The following is a 22,855-nucleotide window of genomic DNA, read 5'->3' as shown; positions in this document are numbered from 1 at the left end:
TATTGAGTGCTGTACATGCTCATACTTTTCATGTTCATACTTTTCAGTTGGCCAACATTTCAAAAAATATTTTTTTTGTATTGGTCTTAGGTAATATTCAAATTTTCGGAGATACTGAATTTGGGATTTTCATTAGTTGTCAGTTATAATCATCACAATTAAAAGAAATAAACATTTAACATATATCAGTCTGTGTGTAATGAATGAATATAATATACAAGTTTTACTTTTTGAATGGAATTACTGAAATAAATCAACTTTTTGATGATATTCAAATTTTATGACCAGCACCTGTAAACTGATCAATTTGATGTTACTTCATTGGACAAACAAGTTGCATTTCTTTCTAAAACAAGGACATTTCTATGTGACGCCAAACTTTTGAATGGTTGCGTACGTACTTCTAATTCAGAAAAGAGAAACCAACCCATCGCCCCTACCAACTTGCTTGAAAGGCATTGCAAAATTCAAACAGTGACTTCCAGATTGGCAAAGGGATCAATAAACCAATCCACTTTGGGCCAGAGTTACTTGAATGATGAAATTCATGTTACACTAAATACTGAAACAAGGATCAATGGCCAAATCCCTCTATTCATACAACATACAAACCCCAGTAACGGTTTAACATTTAATTTAGGTGATATTTCATCTTTAAACTGTGTCGTGTTGAAATCAAATGTCACATAATTCAGCACATATATCTATTGCTTTGTGTAAAATTAAGTGAACCCAAAAATAACATGGTGCCTTATGGGATCACTTTGTTGCAGACTTGTTGGAAGGGGCCACTGGAGAAAAACATATTATTGGAAATTACTGTGAAATTGACCTTTTCACATCTGTAATATGGCTCAACATATTGTCCAAAAAGAAATCATTAGGAATTTGTTTTGAATGACATTTCCTAAATCTGAGAGGTAAAAGAAAACTCTTGAGCCATTTCTGACTTTTTTCTGTCTTCTGTGCTTTATGCACGGTTAGCCAATTTTAAGAAATATCACATTTACGTATGTTTTCAGACTCTTTGTTATGACACTTGAAAATAAGCTCAGATGCACACAAGTTTCCATTTATCATCCTTCTGAGGTTTTGACGACTTGATTGGAGTCCATCTGTAGTACATTAAACTGATTGGACATGATTTGGAAAAGGACATCTGTCTGTAAAGTCCCACAGTTGGCTGTGCATGTCAGAGCAAAAACATCATTCTTAAATGGAAGAGGTTTGGAATCAATAATACTCCTCCTAGAGCTGGCAGGCCGAAAAATTCAACAATCGTGGGACAAGGGCCTTGGTCAGGGAGGTGACCAAGAACCCGATGGCCACTCTGACACAGCTCTAGAGTTCCTGAGTGGAAATGGGAGAACTTTCAAGAAGTAGAACCATCTCAGCAGCGCAGCATCAATCAGGTCTTTGTGATGGAGTGGCCAGGCACAAGACAAGACAGTTGGTCAAAAGGCACATAAAATGTCAATCTTCAGATCTGCAGCAAACCTGGCACCAATCATCACAGGCAATACCATTCCTACGATGAAGCACCTCAGATTGGTGGTGCTTCCAAAAGGACAATGACACCAAGCACACTGACAAAACAACACAGGAGGTGCTTCGTGACAAGTTTGTGAATGTGTGTAGCAGCATTCCCCATCCAAAGCTTGAGAGGATCTACAGAAAATAATGGGAGAAACTCTCCAAATACAGTGTGTACAATGTGCCAAACTTGTAGCGTCATACCCAAGAAGAGTCAAAGCTGTAAACACAGTAGAAAATTATTCCTTCAACAAAGTACTGAGTACAATGGTCTGAATAATTGTTTTTTATTACAAGATTTTCAAAAAAACTGTTTTTGCTTGGACATTACAGAGTATTATGTATAGATTGATGAGAAAAAATATAGTATATGCTTAAACCATTTTAAAATAAGGCTATAACATAACAAAATCTAGAAAAGGGGGTCTAAAATTTTTCCAAATGCACTGTAATTAAATGTTTAGAAACTCTGTCTGATTGTAATGAATCACTTGTGGTGCATCCCTTTTAAATCTGTGAACAATACATTTTGCCAATATTTTTTCAACACTCAACTGAAGTGGGAGAGCCTTTTTTTAGGGACAGTACAAAGACTCTGTCTCTAAAATAAAGGCTCTCATACTTCAGTCTCCTTTTATAGATCAGACCCTCTGTCTGTTTGTCAGACAGTTGTCATTTATGTATGATTCATTCAAACATGAAAATAATGGTTATTTCAATAGCATATAAAAGGTTTGATATTTCTCCATTTGGGTACCATCAAGACAAGTGGTTTACTTGTTTTGAAAGGAGTCGATTTCCAACCATAGTTTGCCCTGTGTAATTAGGCCTTCAAAATATTATTTTTGTGTCTCAAATAACAAATGGTATATGGCCATTTCTTTCTGTTTGATATTTTATTTAAAAACAGTGATACTCACAGTTCATGGTTTTGGTTGTAAACACCCTGAAATTAAAGCTAACTGTCACCACTTTAACCTTAATCATTGTTTCATTTCAAATCCAATGTGTATGAGCCAAAAAAAAAATAGTAACTTCAAATAATTATGGACTGCACTGTGGTAATGGCATTACAACACATTCTGTAAAATGGAGTAACAGGCAAACAGTTGCAGAAAAACAACTGAGAGCAAAACACAACCCAAGAAATTCACCAAAAGTGCAAAGAACTCTCTTATGGAATGAAAAGAGCTTTTAAAGAGCTCCAATGGATTATTTTACTCATAAAGATAACTTAAAAAGATCTGCATGGTTGTTCCTGTGAGGTGTGAGGGTAGTAAATGCATAAAGGAAAGGCAAAAATGAAAGTAACAAAACAACACCGACGATGAGGCTCACATTTCTTGACTTTATACAGTTGTGCTCATGAGTTTGCATACCCTGGCAGAAATGTTGGCAATCATTTTGAAAATATGACTGATCATGCAAAAAAATGTATTTAAGGATATTGATCATATGAAGCCATTTATTATCACAATGTTGTTTGGCTCCTTTTTAAATCATGATAACAGAAATCACCCAAATGGCCCTGATCAAAAGTTTACATACCCATGAATGATTGGCCTTATTACACACATACAAGGTGACACACACAGGTGAAAATGGCAATTAAAAATGAATTTCCCACACCTGTGGCTTTTTAAATTGCAATAAGTGTCTGTGTATGAATGATCAATGAGTTTGTTAGCTCTCACGTGGATGCACTGAGCAGGCTAGATACTGAGCCATGGGGAGCAGAAAATAACTGTCAAAAGACCTGTGTAACAAGGTAATGGAACTTCATAAAGCTGGAAAAGGATATAAAGATATATCCAAAGCCTTGCAAATGCCAGTCAGTACTGTTCGCTTAATAAGAAGTGGAAAATTCAGGGATCTCTTGATACCAAGCCACGGTCAGGTAGACCAAGAAAAATTTCAGTCAAAACTGCCAGAAGAATTGTTCGGGATAAAAAGAAAAACCCACAGGTAACCTCAGGAGAAATACAGGCTGCTCTGGAAAAAGACTGTGTGGTTGTTTCAAGCACAATACGATGATCCTTGAACAAAAATGAGCTGCACAGTCGAGTTGCCAGAAAGAAGCCTTAACTGCCCCAATGCCACAAAAAAGCCAGGTTACAATATGCCAGAGAACATGCCTCACAGCTTCTTGCACACTGTAATTTGGAGTGACGAGACGAAAATAGAGCTTTATGGTCAAACCATAAGCACTATGTTTGGAGAGGGCTCAACAAGGCTTATAGTGAACAGAATACCATCCCCACTATAAAGCATGGTGGTGGCTCACTGATGTTTTGGGGGTGTGTGAGCCCTAAAGACACGGGGAATCTTGTGAAAATTGATGGCCATATGAATGCTGCATGTTATCAGAAAATGCTTGCAGACAATATGCATTCTTCTGCATGAAAGCTGCGCATGGGATGCTCTTGGACATTCCATTACGACAATGACCCTAAGCACAAGGCCAAGTTGACCCCCCCACCCCGACCTCGGAAGCGTCCACCTCGACCGTGATGGACTTCAGCGGGTCTGGATGGCGTAGCAGGGGAACAGGTGGTGAACCTGCCCTTCAGGTTGAGGAAGGCCTTCTCTGCCTCCGGGGACCAGTGGAGGCGTTGGGGTTGGCCTTTCAGCAGTGACGTGGGTGGTGCGGCGGTGGTGCTCAATCCTCTGATGAACTGGCGGTAGAAGTTTGCAAACCCGATGAAGCTCTGCAGTTCCTTGATGGTCTTCAGGAACGGCTTACGCCCTCACCGTCTCCACTTTCAGCTCCTCCATCTTGACGCCCTCTGAAGCGATATCCCAGGAAGGAGACTGTGGACTGGTGGAAGGAGCACTTCTCGACTTTGTTTTTCCTGCAGTCTCTGGGGTAAAATGGAACTGAATGGGGCAACCAATGTAGCATTTGAAAATATATGATACATTCGGTATTCCAAAATGGGGAGGCCATTGTGCATTGATATAGGTGTCATTATGTTCTCCTGAAATACATTTGCCAAAACGAGCATTGTATCAATGGTTATATTCTATGTGAAACCCAAAATATCGTGTTCCAAAACAGCTGAACTAAGGTGCTGACCTGATTGGAGTTTACTAGATAGCAACAAGCACAATTCACTGACATTTATCAAAATGTTTAGAGAATGTGCAGTCCCTATTGCGTTAATAAAATGAAATCTAGATAATTGTCTAAAAGACAGGCTGTCATTCCGGAATGTTATCAGTTAGGGAAAATAACTGACATGACCTCCCAACAGTATAAAAATTGTGCCAATTTTAGTAATAATTTCAGTAACTCCCCATACTATTCCTGAAGAACGGGACAGAATTATCCAGCCTCTGTTTCTTTGGGAACGTGGACGTTTTCTGAAACTACCCAGTTGATAAGAACTTAAATCCGTTTGTTGCACATGCTGGATTCAGCCTACTCCACGGACAAATCAAGGTTCTCGATGGCATTAGGTAGCAATAAATCCCACTCCTAACGTGAGCTAAAGTTTAGTAAACAAAACCTGTTGCTGTATAAAGCTTCTTCACAAACAGATTAATCTGGACGGCAGCTGCTACATACATTTGTGTTTTCCAGAAATAATAGCGAAAGAACAGCGATATACCATTGATACAATGCTCGTTTTGGCACAAATTGTTTTCAGAGAACACCTATCATTATTCCCTGGCCTTCCCATTTTGGAAAACCGAATATATAATTTATTTTCAAATGCTGGTTGTCCCGTTCACTTCCATTGTAGCCCGGGCAGATGCTTCCTTTGAAAAATAAAAATTATCAAAACTGTAATAATTCCCCCAAAATATGTCTCTAGAGTCCAGGATTATAATAGATAATCGGGAACAAAGCCCCAGGTTAAAAAATAGCGAACATTTCCTTTAAGTTTTTGTATTTCTACATAAACTTGATTTCAAATTGATAATTTGAGCCTCTACCACTAAAGTTGTTGTACTCCCCAGTTTCTTTTGAACTGAAACTGTTTAGTGTGTCTCATTGACTCACGACTCCCATACAGTATATCTCCCATATCAGTCCAGCTCGCAGATGTTAACATTAATTTGACAAATTGATGAGCATTTACAACTTATTTATTAACATGCACCCCCCCTATGTCAACATAATTCTGTCACAGCAGACTCCATATTACTTGAAGTGTTCCCAGCGAAAGGTCAGCCTATTATTCAAGATTTCATGGATTTTTTTTTTGAAAATAGGCATTTCTCCCAGCAATCACGGAAATGAAACATCTCCCTTGAGTGAAATGTCTTTTAATTGAATATGTTGTAAATGTTACGACTCATAATATTACCTGAATTTTATCATCCCTACTCTACTATGCTGTCTGTAAGCAACCCTGTTGTAAAAATCTACTGAAACAACTGGATCCAAACCTGGGGTTATCTTTGGACAATTAATAGAAATGCAAATGCTGCAAACCACACATTACATATAAGAGAGTTCACAAGTGCATGAATGGATGAATGTCTCAATATGATATTTCATTTGCCATGCTCACTATATTTAAATGTTCCATTTTCATTTACAATGCCATGTTTAAGTGTAATTAGTTCAGTGGTGAAATGGAGAGTGAATGAGTGTCTGTGCATGGCTTATTTAGATGGCTAATTGATTGATTTAGATTGATGGCATGTATCACTTTGCTTGGCTGCAGCCTAATTAAATGATGTGATTATAAATAGATGCATGTGTGTGAGCAAAGAGCCATGGGTGACAGGTTTTTTTGTTAGCCCCCCCTCCAAGGTATTGAATAGATACAGATGCACTAGCTTGTTTTTCTATCCTTCTGGAGACCCAACCCTGACCCAGAAGTGTATGTTCCCTATTCCTTAGCCCTAAACCAAACCCTTACGCTAACCATAACCTCAATAAATAAAGCCTTCTGTCTAAATATAACGTAGCTATAACGTTTAACTCATACTGGTAATGCTTAAACCTTAAAGTAACTTGAAATTGCCCAATTATAAGTTTTTCCTTTCAACAAACCCTTGAGCTGGAAATTGCATTTTCCCCAGTGGGAACCAACTCCCCAAAAACCTGTGAGGCCATATTGTTCAGGTAATTTTTATAAAAGTGGATCACAGACACACACACACTTACTAATCCACCAGTGAAGGCTTGGGGAGGACAAACAAGCAATACTTAACCCAAACAAAATACATTTAAAATTTTTTAATCTTAATTGGCTTGTTTTGAATAAGAGGTGTGTTCTCAACTGTTGGGCTGCAACCCATACTTAAAATTATGTTACCCACAACTTTAAAACTTTATATAATTTCACTAAAAAGTCTAAATGATTAATCTCAATGACCAATACTCCAATTGTTTCATCATTCGGGAAAAAAACAATCTCAGCTTTCTATATTGGGGAAGAATGTTGGTTAATTAAAACATTGCCAATCCCTCCTAATCCTGTGTGTGAGTGGCAGAGAGAGGAGTCTTGTGTTTGGCAGGTGATTAACTCTAATCCTAAAAGATGCTGTGAACAGCACTACAGCCTCTTAAGTCAGAGATGTTGTTGCTTGATGTTTGGTTTAATACTCGTTGCCTAGTACTTAATCAGACACTGCTGTTTACCAGAGGAAAAACGTGCTGGATGTTGACGTTATGTTTGCATATGGCTGATAATGCAGAAACAACCATACAATAATAAATCTCTTCTAACCTCAAAGCATATTACAGAGAACAATGATTTACCTGCAATGTTTTTTGAGCATTGCATCTTATTTCTTCCCTGTTAAATGCCTATCACTCTCGCCACTTCTTTAATAATTTTCAAAACTTTTAAATAAAATCCAATATGGCCTTGAAAAGTTTGAAGACACAATTTTTGCAGGTGCCAAAATATCAGAATAGTCTCTGACCTACTTCATACAAAAATTACTTTCAGTATTTATTTACGTTCTGTCTATATGATTGATTAAATAAATTGACATGCTGATGAACGTTTCATTTGTTTTTTTGGTGATTTCTTCTTATTAGGAAACCATTAAACAAAGCACTTATCAATGTCAATTAAATAAACTTCTAATGGCTGGTTTTGCAGACAAAAAAATCGAAGGAGTCAATTCAATCAAAACTGGAGTCCAGTATGGTCAAATCAACTGCTAGACTGGTTTTGGATTCTGTTTAAAAACCTACAGTATAACCTACAAACCACCTCTAGGGCAATTCCCCCACTTTTCAGAATCAGAGATGTGGGCACAGAATTAATACTGTCAATAAAGACACTGCATAAACATTGCTATAATGAGTTTGTAAGAATGGCAGTTTTGTTCAACTGAATGTTGTTTTCCTGTGCCAGTTTTTAGCAGCCAGATAAATCAAATAATTTTGTTGACTGAATTAGCTTAGTTTAATTACATATTTAGGAAAGTACTGACAGGTCTTAAAAAAACAATCTGCTTAACTGTAAAGTATTTTCAGACTAACATTTAAAAAACTGTATCTCTTAATGTGATGACTATAGCCTTATCACAGGGTAAAAGCAGAACTGGGCACCAAACTGTTAATCCGTAAATCGTTAATTAACAAAGTTATTATTTCTGTTAATGATTTAACATGTATTATTGAAAATCATTATCAGACTGATTAACCTTCTGTTACATTTAACTTCGGTTAACTCAAGTCCGCTAACCCAAACATTTCATAAATATAAACCAAGTAAATTTTTGCTTCAGTCCGGAGTGTGGAAAGAGACCAAATCCAATGCTTGCTGTGCTAAATATCTTGATGCAATTTTTTAAAGTCAAATATCTATTTCTCTGCGGTAAAATTACAAGCTAGTCTCAAGGTTTCAGTATGAAAGTCAAGAGTGAAAAAACACTTAACGGGAACCCTTGAGCAGCTATTTGTGTGCTGTAAACATCATCTGTGATTGGCCAACAAAGAATGGCTCTCTAGTGTCTGTGGATTGGCTGTTCATTGTTATGGTGAGACAAAACCTTCCAAAAATGGAGTAACTTCAATGTCACTTCACGTTGCCTCGCCTTGACGGAAAAGGACGAATGTATTGTCATTTGACTTAGTCAGGAAGTCGGGAATCCAGTGGACGAAAGCTTCTAGTAAATTTTTTTACTAATAAAAATGTACGTTAATGTTTATCGCAAAATACCGTTACATTTTTAACAATTAAACTGATGAACGGTTATCAAAGTAAATGTTTTGGTTAACTGATTAACAGATAACAAAGTTTGCTATTTGATTATGGGTAAACCAGAACAGAAACACACAGAACCTAGAAATATAACAACCAGCATGGCACACAGGCCATGATCGGCTTTTACAGGACCCCCCCCCCCCCCTTCAGGCGCAGCTCCATCCACAAGATATAAGGAAAAAAAGCTGGGGGGGTGGGGCACGAAGGCGAAGGCTCCACCTCAGGACGGGAACCGGAGCTGGCGGAGGCTCCCCCTCGGTGCACGGACCGAGAGATGGAGCCGGTGGGCGATCAGGAGCTGGCAGGGGGATCAGGAGCCAGCAGAGGAGGATCAGGAGCCGGTGGAGGAGGCAGAGGATCAGGAGCCAGTGGAGGAGGCAGAGGGGGATTAGGAGCCGGCGGAGGGGGATCAGGAACCGGCGGAGGGGGATCAGGAGCCGGCGGAGGGAGATCAGGAACCGGCGGAGGGAGATCAGGAACCGGCGGAGGGGGATCAGGAACCGGCGGAGGGAGATCAGGAACCGGCGGAGGGAGATCAGGAACCGGCGGAGGGGGATCAGGAACCGGCGGAGGGGGATCAGGAGCCGGCGGAGGGAGATCAGGAACCGGCGGAGGGAGATCAGGAACCGGCGGAGGGGGATCAGGAACCGGCGGAGGGGGATCAGGAGCCGGCGGAGGGGGATCAGGAGCCGGCGGAGGGGGATCAGGAGCCGGCGGAGGGGGATCAGGAGCCGGCGGAGGGGGATCAGGAACCGGCAGAGGGGGATCAGGAACCGGCAGAGGGGGATCAGGAACCGGCAGAGGGGGATCAGGAACCAGCAGAGGGGGATAGAAGAGGGGAGAAACTTTACAAGTATTAAGTATAGTATTAAATATACACTCACCTAAAGGATTATTAGGAACACCATACTAATACTGTGTTTGACCCCCTTTCGCCTTCAGAACTGCCTTAATTCTACGTGGCATTGATTCAACAAGGTGCTGAAAGCATTCTTTAGAAATGTTGGCCCATATTGATAGGATAGCATCTTGCAGATGATGGAGATTTGTGGGATGCACATCCAGGGCACGAAGCTCCCGTTCCACCACATCCCAAAGATGCTCTATTGGGTTGAGATCTGGTGACTGTGGGGGCCATTTCAGTACAGTGAACTCATTGTCATGTTCAAGAAACCAATTTGAAATGATTCAGGCTTTGTGACATTATCCTGCTGGAAGTAGCCATCAGAGGATGGGTACATGGTGGTCATAAAGGGATGGACATGGTCAGAAACAATGCTCAGGTAGGCCGTGGCATTTAAACGATGCCCAATTGGCACTAAGGGGCCTAAAGTGTGCCAAGAAAACATCCCCCACACCATTACACCACCACCACCAGCTTGCACAGTGGTAACAAGGCATGATGGATCCATGTTCTCATTCTGTTTATGCCAAATTCTGACTCTACCATCTGAATGTCTCAACAGAAATTGAGACTCATCAGACCAGGCAACATTCTTCCGGTCTTCAACTGTCCAATTTTGGTGAGCTTGTGCAAATTGTAGCCTCTTTTTCCTATTTGTAGTGGAGATGAGTGGTACCGGTGGGGTCTTCTGCTGTTGTAGCCCATCCGCCTCAAGGTTGTGCATGTTGTGGCTTCACAAATGCTTTGCTGCATACCTTGATTGTAACGAGTGGTTATTTCTGTCAAAGTTGCTCTTCTATCAGCTTGAATCAGTCGGCCCGTTCTCCTCTGACCTTTGGGCCCTAAAAAATTTTGTGACACCAAAGGCCAAATGGCCTTGCCCCTAAAATGATGACATTCCAAGCCTGATGGTGACCGATTATGGATTACACTCTTCAAGTCATTTCACAGATTCTCAATGGGATTTTTGGCCCGGATCTTACTAGGCAGGTTTCCTTCAAAGGCATTCACCTTGACTTGGCCTTAAAATCAACAATGTTTTTGTCGGCAAAGCACAAAGAGTTGATGTTGCCTTTTTTTTTTGCTACCCTCCCATACAAGTCAGATTTGATATTGTGGTTACATTCACATATTGACCGGTCTGGCATAAAGGCCTGAAGCTCCTTCAAAGTTGCCATTGGCTTCTTCCTTGCCTCTGTAATAAGTCTCCTCCATGTCTGGTCATCCAGTTTGGAGGGGTGACCCAAACTACAAGGTCTGGGTGGTGCCATACACCTTCCACTTCTTAATGAAGGTCTTTACTGTGCACCAAGGGATAGATAGCCCTTGAATGTTTTTATATCCATCCCTGATCCCACAACTTTATCTCATAGAGCTTTTGAAAATACCTTTCCGCCCATAGTGAATTATTTGCTTTGAATTGCCCTACTAAGCAGTGAAGTCCTCTTTGAACAACTGCTTTTATTCTGAACTAATAACAATCACTACAATTGATTAAAGATGGAAAGCAATTAGCTTGATTTGTGATCTGGAAGGTGTTTGGTATTACCTCAGCAAGTTTGCACTTGCAATTTTAAGCTTGCAATCCATTCAAACTGAGGTCTGTGCTAACATAGATTCATTAGCGGTTCATGGAACTCAACCAAATGATTTGGAATTGTCATGGCAAGTTGGGCAAAGATGCCACAGGGTATAGCTTGTGAATATTCTCATTGCCCCAAAGGAAAATTACCCTACATTTAGGTTATTATTTGTGTGTGTATTGCACACTTCATTAAAGTAAAAAAACAACAACATCTTATTGGGAAAAATAAGAAAATTGGAAATAGGAAAAACAATTACTAACAAAAACTAAAAAATTTACAAGAATTAACAATCAAAGCAAATCCAGAATAAGGTTTTTCAAAAGCACCAATCAGGAATACATTATAAATAAATTTCTAAGGCATTGAAAATTCCCCGGAGCAGAGTAAAGTGCATTATTAAGAAATAATTAGAATATGGCATAACAGTGAATCCGTCCAGAACAGGGCATCCTCAAAAACTGAGTATCCTGGTGAGAATGGCACTAGGCAGCGAGGCCACCAAGAGGCCAATGGCAATTCTGAGGTCACAGTCTTCAATAGCTGAGCCAGGAGACATTGTGCATACTACAACAGTAGCCCGGGTGTTTCGCAAAAGTGGCGCTCATAGGAAAGAGGCAAAAAGAAAGCTATTGGTGAAAAAGTGGAAGAAAAATCTGATGAGACCAAAATTGAGCACAATGTTTGGTGCAAGTGTAAACATTACTCTTTTTGTGTTGTTTGGTTCAATGATTGAACACTTCTGTCATGCAAAACAGTTGCAGTTGTCAATCATCTACTTGTTGCAACCACTGTACAAAATACATGAAACCCTTTGTTAGCTCTACAGACTGCAGACTTCCACAGGGCTAGCTAGTATTACCCACAATTAGGATTATATTTCATAAAATTCTTACAAGATATTAACTAAGGAAACATATATAATTTCCCAAAATATATACAAACAAACTGGTATAGATTATACAGTTGGGCTCAAAAGTTTGCATACCCTTGGAGAATTGATAATATATGTACCATTCATAAAGAAAACATAAGTGAGCAAGCAAAACACGTCTTCTATTTCTTATGGGATTCACATTCAACTGTAGGTCATAACAGAATGGCACACTCCTAAAACAAAACTTGGCAACAAATAAACTGACCCCTGTTCAAAAGTCTGTACACCCTTAGTTCTTAACACTGTGTATTGCCCCCTTTAGCATCAATGACAGCATGAAGTCTTTTGTAATGGTTGTCTACTATGAGGCCCCGAATTCCTGCATGTGGTATAGCTGGCCATTTGTCTTCGCAAAATGCCTCCAGGTCATGCAAAGTCTTTGGTTGTCTTGCATGAACTGCACGTTTGAGATCTCCCAAGACTGGCTTGATGATATTAAGGTCAGAGACTGTGATGGCCACTCCAGAACCTTCTTCTGCTGTAACCACTGGAGGATCAACTTGGCCTTGTGCTTAGGGTCATTGTCGTTCTGGAAAGTCCAAGAGCATCCCATGCGCAGCTTTCATGCAGAAGAATGCATGGCAACCAAGAAATCCCATAAGAAATAAAAGACGTGTTTTCCCTGCTCACTCATGTTTTCAGTATTTTCTGATAACATGCTGCATTCATCTTGCCATACATTTTCACAAGATTCCCCGTGCCTTTAGAGCTCACACCCCCAAAACATCAGTGAGCCACCACCATGCTTCACAGTGAGGATGGTTGTTGAGCCCTCTCCAAACATAGCACTTATGGTTGTGACAATAAAGCTCTATTTTGGTATCATCACTCCAAATTACAGTGTGCTAGAAGGAGTGAAGCGTGTCAAGGTGTTGTCGGGCATATTGTAACTGGGCGTTTTTGCGGCATTGGCGCAGTAAAGGCTTCTTTCTGGCAACTCGACTATGCAGCAAATCTTTTTTCAAGTATCGTTGTATTGTGCTCCATGAAACAACCACACCGTCTTTTTCCAAAGCAGCCTGTATTTCTCCTGAAGTTACTTGTGGGTTTTTCTTTGTATCTAGTAGTTTTGGCTGAAATCTTTCTTGGTGTACCTGACCTTGGCTTGGTATCAAGAGATCCCTGCATTTTCCACTTCTTAATAAGTGATTGAATAGTACTGACTGGCATTTGCAAGGCTTTGGATATCTTTTTTTTAAATCGTTTTCCATCTTTATAAAGTTCCTCTACCTTGTTACACAGGTCGTTTGACAGTTATTTTCTGCACCCCATTGCTCAATATTTACCCTGCTCAGTGCATTCACGTGACACAGACAGGTTTGGGAAATTCACCTTTAATTGCCATTTTCACCTGTGTGTGTCTGTAACAAGGCCAAACATTCAAGGGTATGTAAACTTTTGATCAGGGCCATTTGGGCGATTTCTGTTATCATGATTTAAAAAGGAGCCAAAAAACTGTGTGATACTAAATGGTTTCATATGATCACTATCCTAAAATAAAAGACAATGTTTTACATGATCAGTCATATTTTCAAAATCAATGCCAACTTTTCCCAATTTCTGCCAGGGTATGCAAACTTAAGAGCACAGCTGTATTTTCCCCTCTGCAATTAAATTTTTAAATTAAATTAAATTTTTAGATATGAATCCGGTTTCACAGACACAGATTAAGTCTAGTATAGGACTAAACAATGTTCAATAGAAAACTGCATTGAGCTTTTTTATTCCTAGGCTAGGCTTAATCTATGTCTGTGAAACTGGCCCAGAGTGTTTTTGGCAACTATAGACATACTGTTCGTTTGGCGCTCTCTGACCGGGACTGAAACACCACACCTTGTCAGTAAGCTACACAAACCAACAAATATGGTTTTCTGTTGAGTCGGTAAAGGCTGAACAAATGGAATGACAATGGAAATCGGGAATAATAACTAAGTTACACAAGCCTAACACTGAACAACCTGCTGAGGACACCAGCCCAGCATCATTAATGCATGATGCTATGGGGATGCCTCTCAGCGGCAGGGACGGGGGTTCTTTGTGAGGTTTGAGGGATAGATGAACACAGCCAAATACAGAGATGTCCTTGAAGAAAACCTAATACAGAGCACAGGGTGTACATTCATCTTTTAGGACAACAAAGACCTAAAGCACACAGCTAAGACAAAGCTGGAGTAGCTTCGCGACAAGTATGTGAATATCTTTGTGTGGCCCAGTCAAAGCCTTGACCTCAAATCCAACTATGAATATGCGGAAACAGTTGAAAAGTGCTGTTAACCAAAGGTCACCATCCATCTTATTGGTGCTTGAGCACTTATAGATGTTGTGGTAGAGACTTATCCAAATACAGACTCTTCACTGTAATTGCTGCCTAAGATGCCCATACCAAATATTGACTAAAGGGGCTGAATAGTTGCGCAATTAGTTATGTTCTGTTTTATATTTGTAATTATTTTAGAACAATTTGCAAAAAGGCTTCTGAAAAGCACTGTAGATGTGCATAATCGATAAGTAGAATCACTGTCATACATCAGTTAGTCATGAAATTCCAAATATAAAGAAAGAGCTTTTGATGACATGGGACACACATTCATGCATACATGACACACTATTTCTGGCAACATCCTTTGGCTTAACAGGGCCACTTTTACAACTAATGGTCAAAATTTGTGACTGAATCTTTAAGCACCATTCAGTGACTTTAGACACAATTTGTTGAATCTGATCAGACAAAAAAAAAACAGTTAACTTTCCTTTCATCATTCTTGTACATATTGTCTAATTTGTCCACAATACTCTTGTATGAGTGTTCCTGATCTGTCAGACTTGTTTTTTCTTCATTACAGTGAGCATTCTTTAGTCATCCATTTCCTTGATCCACAAAGAAATTAGCCATTGCTCAGCAAAGCCTCAACTCAAGATGAGACTGTGACAGTATTCTTGTGAAATCACTATGAAATCCCTATGAATACCTACAAACACTAATAGGAAACAGCTACGAAGCCAACTGCTCAAATTACTTTTTACACACTAAAATGTGGGTTCTTTGTCCAAAACGTTTTATAATTTCTAGATAGTGTGATCTGATTTGGTTTGAAATAATGTCACACTGAAGCTGTCTTTACTTTAACACCATAGCAATCTCATTATTTTAATTCCATGTACTGGAACACAGGGTTTAAAAGAAGACAATGTGTCCCGGTGCAAATTGTATGGGATTTCACAAAAATTGCAGTTTAGGTTTAATTTACTTCTGACAATACACAGAACTCAATGAATGTCATCATGGCGACCACCACTGGTCTAGAAAGAAAGCAGACAACAAAATGGACAACAACAACAATATATTTGTAACTTTACATAGACCTGGTATACACAAAGCATGCCTCTGGGGCTTCCTAATTCGGAATACTGAGTTTTCCCTGAATTATATTCCGTTTGTCACCTAGTGAACATTGCGAATGAAAAAATATTTAATACTCAAGTTAGCCAAATGTTAACAAAGCTGGCATTGCATTAGGAAACACAACACGCAAGTTGATGGGAAATGATAAATCTTTTCAAAGCCAAATCGACAGACAGCACTTCTTTTATTTAATACTCCTTCCAATGACTAGGATGAATTCCAAACCACCCTTAACCTTGACACTTCAAAATAACCAAATCAAACTACTCTCTTTGTATGCTTCTCTATATATTTAGTTTAATTGTAGGTTTATTATCTATTCCCTTGCTTTTATGTGTTTTCCATCTGTACATTTGGAGAGTAGCAGATTTCCAAACCCCTCCATGGCAAGATACACATCAGCGTCCTCAGTAAATGTTGGCTACAGAGAGGAAAGCAGAATCACCACGACTTAATTACATAGCGTTTTCTGGGTCACAGAGAAGAGTGGACAGGAGAAAGCATTTAGGATTAACTTTTACAGAATGACAAACAACAGAGGCAGAGACACCTAGCATCAGCAGTGTATCTGTTGAAGCATCCTATCTTTCACATGTGACCCTTTAGGTCCTCTGGGGCTCTGAATGACACGTCATTACAGAAAACAGAGAAAACGTGACCTCTTCTGCATCATCTATCAAGGGGAGAGCAGCAGCCTGGTAACACAACAAAGGACTGAAATGTAAACTATGTCAACCTTCAACACTGTCCAGTCAACCTTGTAAAGGGCTGTCTACATTACATAAAAGTAAATGAAGTTGAATCTGTTTTGTCAGTTGACATGTTAATGAAATAGCAGTAATCTAGAAGGAAAATCCTGCTTATTGATGACAATAGTATAAGTAATTAGACATAGGATTTGTTGATCTAGGGAGGGAGTTGCTGAAGACGAACATTGCATAGCGCCTCCCCAATCAATTATCAGTCTGACGGATTTGGCTTGTTAAATTAATTAGTCTGGTCATTAAAAGTGACACAAATTAATTAAATTGACATTAATTCTAACACTAGATGAGAAAACAAAAGGTTAGTCACATACTATTTGTTAGAGTTTAAATTTGAATTCCATTATTTTTGAGAAAAGGTTTGGAAAAATAATCTTATGTCAAATTCATTTCTAGAGGGGAGTTTTTCAAAATTGATTATTAGTCTGAGCAGCATAATGTAGAGCACTGTACATCAAACAGTTCATTCAATGATCTTGAAAAGTCATATTGCATAACTAATTTTCATTACTGTTGAGTTACTTGCAAAATCTTGTAATAACACAATAAAAACATAATAGAGTATAGATTATTTATTGTGGTGTCTTCATACTCTGTGTGACACAGCATGTCGCAACATGATGGAAAATCCTCAGACAGACAGACAGAGATGTGGGCGGTGGAAGAGGACTTCACTCTGGGTGGCTGAGCAAAGTCATCACCAAAAGCAAAATTCAACAGCTATCAAAGACTATTCATTTTCAAAAGGCATGAAAAGCAGAGCAGAGCAGAGGTAAGTACCTAAAGTTATAGTAGAACTCCCACTATATTGCCCAGCAGATTATCAATAGGCTGTGTCCATCAGTAGAACCACTGATGTGAACAGAAGAAAATTGAGTTTTGGTATGAAGGAGAGAATGTAGTGTATGACAGAAAATCCAAACTGGCCTATTGTCTGAGGCCAAAGTGTAACTTACTTAGACATTCTTTCTGCAAAAGTTAATACAGTACATCCCTCTGTAACCAAGATAGACAAAGTAATAGTTTGGCCATTATGGTTAATTTTGAATTAAATACAATTGGAGCCATGTCCAATCTATGTCATACAGCAGTAGGACAAGTCAGTCCTAATAGCTCTTTATACTGGTTACTTCCTTATTTGTGGTTCTATTTGGTTTTTTCCCTGATTAATGTGTGCCAATCAACTGAATTAATGACACATCCTCTGCTCCTCCACGACGTCGGAAAGCCAGTTAATGAAATCAACATCAAGGGCTTGATTCAATCCATAGTGCTGATTTGAAGGTAATTTTCTATTGAGCCAACATGCAGCATTAATCGTGGATCCAGTCTCAGTGAACATTGCTTTCAATTACTCTGTAGTACAGAATGATAGACCTAGGGACTGAAAAACTACTTGTTGCAGACTGTGTGGAGGGCTTGCTATAGTGCTCACACTGCTGTCTGAGGAGATGGCTGGAGAAAATGAGCCATCTGATGCCAGCAGCCAATGGCTCACCGGAGAAGCCATGAACTATAATTCAACATTGCTTTCCTTCGCAGTCATCAGCTTCTTAAAGCAAAGGTGGTAAGATGAACCTGCAGCTATCATCAACTAAAGTTTTAGTCATACTCCACTCAGGTCAGAGGAAATTTATTTTTGATGTACATACAGTTACCCCTCAAGAGATACAAAGTATGTGATTCAATACCCCCATTTTTACTCTCCATTAAAGAATGGAATGTCAGAATATGCCTTGATAGTACACTGCAACTTTACTTGGTCATGGAGGAATGTCAACTGTTAAGTGTTCCCTATTAGAACAGTGGCTGTGTGTGACCGTGCATATGTGTGTTTTTGTCTCTCATTTGATGGAGAACAAGTGACTCAAGCACTTAACCTTTATGGATCAGGCATAAATGTTAAGTGATCCGAAGGGAGGCAGAAAACAAACAGCCATTTATAAACTGAACCCATTATTCCTCCCCTTACACCTTATGAAGACAATCACCCACTAACAGCTTTATTAGAAGGGAATGAATAGTAGACTAGTACAGTAGACAGTACCACATAACTAATTCATATGAAAAGCAGAACAGTTAGCCTTTGTACCCACTGTATGTTGCTGAATAATTGCCTACCCTGCTACGTTGCCTAATAGGGACGTTATCATTTAGGATAGGTCACCTACAGGTAGAGGTCAAGAGCTCCATCCTCAGCAGTGACAGCTGAGATCTGGCAACAGTCTACAGTCCAGTTAGTCCTTCTCAACCACAATCAATATCAGAATAGAAAATGAGAATACAAGAGGCGTCTGTAGGGTTTGATGCTCAGTGAAGAGCGGTTGCCTACTGTAATTTTGAGGTCTAATCAACTACTTAATCAACACAGCATTGTTTCTTTGCCCTCCTTAATCCCATCAACCCCTATTCTAGCAATCCATCACCAAGGAGAAAGCAACTGATTGCCTCCCTATCTTCCATCCTAATCCAAGGTTACGGCGGTTAGACATTTCAAGTACTTGTTCTGTTGATTAAGGTTGTGTCACTAATTTACTTAGCGTTCTATTGTTGAGGTGATTATGAGGAAATATTTTGGATGCAAATTATTTTTTTAAGATGGCCATTGACTGAACAACCAAATGAACAGATTCTGAAGAGTCAACCTTGAGGTTCTGAAAATCTGAATTTGTCATGAGATTAAGTGCAAAGTGCTACAGCCTTTATCTTTAGTGTGCCTGGCAATATTATCCCCAAAAGGACAGTGTCTCTGAAAAGTGTACTATAGTGCATCACCCCTGACCTAGGCAACAGTCATTCTTATATAAGACAGATCTTACAGATTACAGTGCATAGTTGGATTGTCTCTGAAACAGGTATGTCGAGAGTAAGTGGGAGGTTTGTGAGCATATGTAGGAGGACCTTAAGGAGTCGTAAAAGCTCTGGGATTGGGTATAGATTTTGATTCCAAGTGAAACAAGGCAGCTGAACTAAAAGCAACATACATTCTTTATAGAGAATTATACTGTACCATTTAAGCAATAATCTATACTTGATAGGGAATCATAATATACCATTTCAATGTGACACTACCAAAAGAGCTAAAAGCAACAATCTATTCTGATAGAGAATCATAATGTGCCATAAAATATATCCCATTATATCACAATCAATGTGTTTTTGATGTCCTTTACTAGGCTAAACCAGGGGAAAAAGGATTTTGATGTTATTAGTAAAATATATATTTCTTATTTAACATCATCTATAAGTCTTGCAGTTGTTTGTCACCAACAGGCTACAAACACTGACAAGGTTATTAAGAAAATCCATCACTTTGACTCCTACCATGAATTCACATTACATAAAAGATTAAAAGAAAGTGGTTAAAATCACCAGTCAATTGCTTAGTCCAGACTTCAGTGAAGATGATGTGTGGACAAAGTCAGACCCTTTCCCTGTCCTCCCCCAAGAGCTTCAGCTTCTCCCCTGCAGGCAAATGCAACAGGGTCCCTCAGTGTCTCAGTGCTGTGGCCATCGCACACTAGTTTGTGGTCGCTCTCCGTGGTCCCATAATAAACTTTACAACATTAGCTGCACCTCGGTTAACCTGACATACAGTCACAACCGATGTCCTCTGTTCGTCCGCTCGGACCGGTAATTGCAAACATGCACGCACAAACATTCTGAACGACAGTGCACAATTACATTTGCTAAATGCTTCTCATCGTTACTAATCAACAAGGGGAATTCTATGAATATTCCAAAAAAATTACACCACAACAGGTTCTAATGTAAAAGCACATTTTATTTGAGTAAGCTACTTACCCTCCAGCCAGGCATAAAGGGCCTTCTTTTGAAAGGAGAGTCACTGACAATGTCAGTGACAAGCTTGCATGTCAAAGCCAGAGGGATGCTGCATCTCTCTTTGCCAGGATCACCTCAAGGAAGAGGACATGTTGTGGCATCTGAGAGAGAAAAACAATTGTATCATAAAGTCATTAAAATCAGTAGGGGATAAACTGTGGTTATTTCATATATTTTTAAATACAATAGATTTGTAGTGGTGACTGACTCACATAATGGAACGTATTTAGTAAAATCACCCTTTAAAAATTTCTGGGTAGCATGGGCTGTGGAAATGCTTTACTTCTCTGCACTCTAAATGATAAATACTGTCAATTTAAAAAATATATTTTAATTTAAACTAATGTAAATATCCTCACTTGCCTATGATGAATGAAAAGTCAATCAAATACGCAGTGATTCTCTTTGTTGGAGCTATTACTAAAGCTGCGTTTTACTCACCTCTTTGATACACAACATTCAGTTGGTGGGACTAAATGTATGTCCACAGATTGACATAGTCCATAGTGTCAAACCTATTCCACGGTGGGCCAAGCTCAGAGGTTTTCAAAGTCTGAGACAGCGAGCATAGTTTCCTTTCAAACATAAAGATAAAGTAGACAGCCCCGCTTTCTTCATCTAGTAGTCAACAACTGTAAAGTAATTTGATGTAAAACTAGTCGCAAATTCAGCGTTTCCCTGCTGCTGGCTCAATCAAAATCTAAAAAGCAATGTCAATGTCATTAAATAATTGATATCATATTTGTCTACATGTATATGTATTAAATATTAGAGAACCGTTTCACTTAGGCCTTAATGTTTGACGTAGACTACGTTCTAATATCTTTCGCACATCCATTGAAGCTCTCTGGCGCCATCCTTGGGAGGCGTGCCTCACATTTTGAAAACTCCTTTCCTAAGATCTAAGATGTTAGATTTTTCCTTTCAATTGTTGCACAAAAATCTGCAGACACTCGGCGTGTCATGGAACCGAGTTGACACCAGTCCCAACAATTGTTAATGGAAAACTGGCAGAAGCGGCAACGATATAACGAACTTCTGACACTAGGAATGGGATCTGACCTAAGATGCAATCAGGGTTTTGTTCTTGGTGATATGCTGTCAAACACAAACATAATGAGAAACAGTTTAGATAATTAATTAGAATTAAATTAGTTCGATTAGATTGTTTACCATAACAATTTAACGTTTAATTTAATGTAGTTCATGCATTGTTCATCTGTGCGTAATATTAGCTACAGTAGCCAATTGGTCTAAACGCTAGACAGCCAACATGTCTCATGACGACACGTTAGCTAGCTCGTTAGATAGCACAGAACACATTAATTAGATACATTACGGTTAGACAGCAATAAAAAGCTAGTAGCAAAATACATTTAAATAATGTAGATATTGGTGACGAGCATCTTCCTTAAAGGCAAAGCTTAGAGTGAATGTCAGCAATCTACTGTTACCTAAACAAAAACCAACACTGCTATCTGCAGTAGACGCTCTGAATGTCAGACTCACGTTCCTCCCACTTTCTCCCGACACACCCATTTCAGACACAATCCAGTTACCCTTGACTCCCCGAGGGGGTCCTATACCATCAGGCACCGGCTGTCTCCACCAAACAGGCACAGAAAACGGCTCAGCTTGGCACTAAACTCCTTCCACACAGCACATTTCTGCTGCCTCTGCATCTGGACCCTCACAGCTGTTACGAAATAATTCTCAGAGCAAGCAGATGAAGGGAGTCAGACTTACCCTTCAGTTAAACCTAACACTCCCTAAAGCATAACCTAAACTCTACATTGGTTAGGAAGGAAACTACGAGAATTGGACATTGGGCATTATTACAGGAAACCATCGCACCTTATTTCATTAGTCCCCAATGAACGATGAGGCCTGAACCCAAAACAGAAAGGCATCATGTCCCAGGTATATCGCAATGTCCAGTGAACAGATGGCCGTCTAGCTGGTGCCCAGATTCACCCGTCAAGCTAATGCCAAGAATAATGCAGAGCTGAAAAACCTTGTTATGATCCAGCACATCCAATACACAAACAGAAGACTCTAGATCTGGACGCAGCGCAAAGCGCTTTGCTAAAACCTCCCTTTACCCAGGCCCAGTCTCCTGTAAATAATTTCCCATTCAATCTTGCATAAAATTGCAACTTGTTGGTTATGAGAGGAAGCGGTATGGTGCGCCTTGAATGCCAATGCAGCTATGAATAAACAATGTACTTTTGGTCTGGCTGCTCCAGAAGTAATACTGAGCTGACAGGTGGGATGTCTTGGCCTCCTAAGGTCTCTGTGATTGTTTCTACCAAAGTGCAAGGAAGCCTCTCACTCAGCTGTGATTTAAAAGAAACTTGTTTTCTCTTGATTTCCGCCAAAAAGGCTCTGCAATCTCCAAAGTAGAATAACACATCATGAACGATTCTCATCTGAGGAAACTGTTGAATTGACAGTTTTCTTGGATGAGGATAACAGATCAAGCAGGTTCCAATGGGCCAAAGGATTCATGAACAAAAATATCATTTTTCAGGATGATCTATGCTAATTATATTTACTGTTGGGAAATAACTGAAGCAGCTGATGTCTAGTATACTCTACACATGAAAGGGAACCGACAAACCTTTCTACAAAAGCTGATTTAAAGTTATAAAGTTATAGGTGTACTTCAACAGAAATAATTTAACCACTTTTTGCTGTTTAACCCATT

The 22,855-nt window shown here is 39.4% G+C and overlaps 1 long non-coding RNA gene across 1 annotated transcript; it reads right to left on the bottom strand.

Annotated features, from left to right (window-relative positions):
* Positions 1-8,862: 8,862 nt before the first annotated feature.
* LOC105023205 lies at positions 8,863-21,133 on the bottom strand. The gene is made up of 3 exons (XR_828963.4): positions 20,590-21,133; positions 20,110-20,249; positions 8,863-9,012 (listed from the first exon to the last, which is right to left on the bottom strand). It is a non-coding gene; the product is annotated as an uncharacterized LOC105023205 (long non-coding RNA).
* Positions 21,134-22,855: the final 1,722 nt, after the last annotated feature.

This window comes from Esox lucius, chromosome 1, assembly GCF_011004845.1.
Source record: "Esox lucius isolate fEsoLuc1 chromosome 1, fEsoLuc1.pri, whole genome shotgun sequence".
Lineage (NCBI taxonomy): Eukaryota > Metazoa > Chordata > Actinopteri > Esociformes > Esocidae > Esox > Esox lucius.
This window is presented reverse-complemented; position numbering and strand designations above follow the sequence as displayed.